At 40.6% G+C, this 3462-nt stretch overlaps 1 pseudogene; it reads right to left on the bottom strand.

Moving 5' to 3' along the window:
* Positions 1 to 1596: 1596 nt before the first annotated feature.
* LOC103595752 lies at positions 1597 to 2589 on the bottom strand (annotated as a pseudogene).
* Positions 2590 to 3462: the final 873 nt, after the last annotated feature.

A 3462-nucleotide genomic window follows, 5' to 3' on the forward strand; every position in this document is an offset into this window, starting at 1 on the left:
AATTATATTAAGTAAAATAAGCTAGGCACAGAAGAGAAATATTGTATGTTCTCATTCATATGTGGAAGCTAAAATAAGAGAACAAAACAAAACAAACAAACAAAAAATAAATAATAATAATAGTAAGGTGAACTGTTAAAAGGAGAGAAAAGAACCATGGTTACTAGAGGCAGGAAAGGGAAGGAGGGAAGAGAGATAGTGAGAGGCTGATTATTCTGCATAAAAGCACTACAGGATAGGAGAAATAAGCCCTGCTGGTGTACAGTTGACCCAGAAATCTATAATACATAACGATTTACTGCATGTAACCGAATGACTAGGAAAAAGGAGATTAAATGTGTGCATCACAAAGAAATGATCAAATTTTGCAGTGATGGATAGACTAATTACTCTGAATGATCAGCACATAATGTAATATGCATTGAATTATAACTCTGTAGCCTATAAATATGTACAATCAATATGTTTCAATAAAAAATTTAAAAAATAAATAAAATAAAAATCAGTTTAAAATTTTAAAAAATCAAGGTTAAAAAGCAAAAAGAAGTGGGAAGTGCAAAAGGAGCATTCACCAACCATCTATTTCCCTCTGTAGGAGCATTTACAAAATTCTCTCCCAACGACAACTCCACTTCCATCTCATTGGGCAGAAATCAGTCATTTGGCCTACCTAGCAGCACAATAATTAGGGAAATATATATATTTTTTGCTAGGTCTATTATATCCTCTATTTAAATTGAGGATTTTTAACTAAAGGAGAAAGGTAGAGTGGATATTATATAAGCTACTAGCAATGTGACCCAGAATAGCCAGCTTATTGTCCATGCACCATCGTCCATTTGAGATGACACGTGCTTCTAAGAATACATGCTTTTATTGCTATAACAGAATTGGAGAAACTGCCTGTACCTCCTCTATATCTAGTTACTCAAAGGGTCCAGTTACAAAGCCTATAATATTTTATTTGTTCATATTCTCCTAAATGAAAAAGAGATGGCAAGTAATAAAAGATTTTTTAGTTTTATTATGGGATTTTTTGTCCCCCCAAAACAGAAAATATATAGCTAAGCCAGATTTGATGCAAAAGTATCCAGGTTCTCTTCCTTACCTCCCCACCCCCCAAGAAACTTACTCTGCAAAAAGAGAATAATAAAGACTAAATGCCAGCCACATCAATTGATAATTCAAGGTGATAAAATGAAGGGAGATCCCAATATCACCCTGACTCAGATGATATGGCAGGTTAAGTGCTGAGCCCTTCTCTAGGCATCTATACTGAGACAGGTTGCTGTAAGGAGATTTCAAACTTTCTGGATCTAAACAGGTACAAATATTTGTGTTTCTTTTGAGTTTTTTTCACATTTTTATGTCTTTTTTTTGGGTGGGGGCTGTGTACGAGGAACTTATCGATGGTGCATGAGAAGGTAGGGCTCCCTATGACCCTCCCCTTCTTCAGGGGGCCTAGGATCGAAACTGTGCCAAAGAGGGGACATTCTCAGTGTGTTAGGAGACTGAGTTGGGACAGGGATTCCCCGGCAGCTGTGGACCTCTCTCTTCCTCTTGTACTGTTGCTGGAGCTGGTGGTCCTGGGGGCTCTTATTCCTTGGAGGCCATGTGGACCATAAAGTCTACCACCCTGTTGCTGTGGCCATATTCATTATAATACCAGGAAATGAGCTTGACGAAGTGGTCACTGAGGGCAATGCCAGCCCCAGAGTAGAAGGTGGAAGAGTGTGCATCACTATTAAAGTCTCTGGAGACAATCTGGTCCTCAGCCCAAGAAGCCCTTTAGGGGGCCCTCAGATGCCTTCTTCATCACCTTCTTGATGTCTTCATATTTGGCAGCTTTCTTCATAAAGTAGGTCAGATCTACAACTGACATGTTGGCAGTGGGAACACAGAAGGCTCTGCCTGTGAGCTTCCCATTCACCTGAGGGATGCCCTTGCCCACAGCCTTGGCAGCACCAGTAGATACAGGGATGATGTTCTGGAGAGCCCCATGGCCTTGTGCCAGTTTCCCTCAGGAACCATCCACGGTCTTTTGGGTGGCAGTGATAGCATGGACTGTGGTCATGAGTTTCTCCATGATGCCAAAGTTGTCATGGATGACTTTGACCAGAGGTGATAAGCAGTTGGTGGTGTAGGAGTCATTGCTGATGATCATGTGGATGTCTTCATAGGTCTCATGGTTCACACTCATCATGAACATGGGGGGTGTCAGCAGAAGGAACAGAGGTGAAGACCCTTTTGGCTCCACCCTTCAAGTGAGCCCCAGCCTTCTCCATGGTACTAAAGATACCAGTGGACTCCACAACATATTCAGTACCAGCATCACCCCATTTAATGTTGGAGGGATCTTGCTTCTAGAAGATGGTAATGGTCTTCCCACTGATGACAAACTTTCTGTTCTCTGCCTTGACTGTGCAATGGAACTTGCCATGAGTAGATCATACTGGAATATGTTGACCATGTAGTTGAGGTCAATGAATGGGTCATCGATGTGACTATATCCACTTTACTGGAGTTAAAAGCAGCCCTGGTGACTAAGCACCCAAAACGGCCAAATCCATTTACTCTGACCTTCACCATCTTGTCTCAGGGATGAAGCTGGCACTGCACAAGAGGATGCAGCTGTCTGAGGAACAGGGAGGAGCAGAGAACCCACATTATTTTTACCTCTTTTCTTGATTTATTAATAGTGATAAGCAAGCTGTGATCAAATAGAGTTGCTCTTTCAAAATAGTGATCCATGATTCTTTTCCTCATAGCTTCCTTTTTTTTTTTTATATAAAGCCTGAGCCCTGGGCAAAGTCAACATAAGGCCTGCGTGGGTAGGGGAGAGTCATCAACTAAGTGTAATTTGCAGGTGATTATAGAATTCATCACTACTTAAAAGCCTTCACCACAAGAAAAGGGCTCATTTGGGTGATTTCAAGCCTCTTTAAAATACCCTGCTGAGAAAAAATCTGTTTTAATTTAGGCTATTAGTCATTTCTACCTGAAAATGAGTCAATTACATCAGATACTTTCTGCTTAACATCTAAGTGAAAAAATTTCATCTCAGGGTATAAGGGTTTTGAATGGGGTGGTGAGATGAGCAGTAAATAGGAAACAGGCAGGAAGGAGGGTGCAGAGGGTTTTTATTGGAAAAATAAGGGAGCAGAAATGGTAAAGTTGGATTGGATGCCCCATTAACAGGGGTAGGAGGCATGGTAAGTGCTTTAGGCAGCTAGAGGCAAGTGTTAGGGTGATGAGTATTTTGAGGGAGACAAAAAGATTACTCTTGAAGAAAAGGAGGAGGCGAGGAGGGAGGGAGAGAGAGAAGTCAAATCTGAAGTTTGTTTTTAATAATTACATTGATTTGATTCCCTTTGCTCTCATCCCATATAGCATCTATCAACAAATCTCATAATCTGTATTTTAAAATATACCCCAAGTCCAACCATTTCTCCTTATTTCCAT

The sequence above is a fragment of the Galeopterus variegatus genome, unplaced genomic scaffold (genome assembly GCF_000696425.1).
Source record: "Galeopterus variegatus unplaced genomic scaffold, G_variegatus-3.0.2 Scaffold1833, whole genome shotgun sequence".
NCBI lineage: Eukaryota > Metazoa > Chordata > Mammalia > Dermoptera > Cynocephalidae > Galeopterus > Galeopterus variegatus.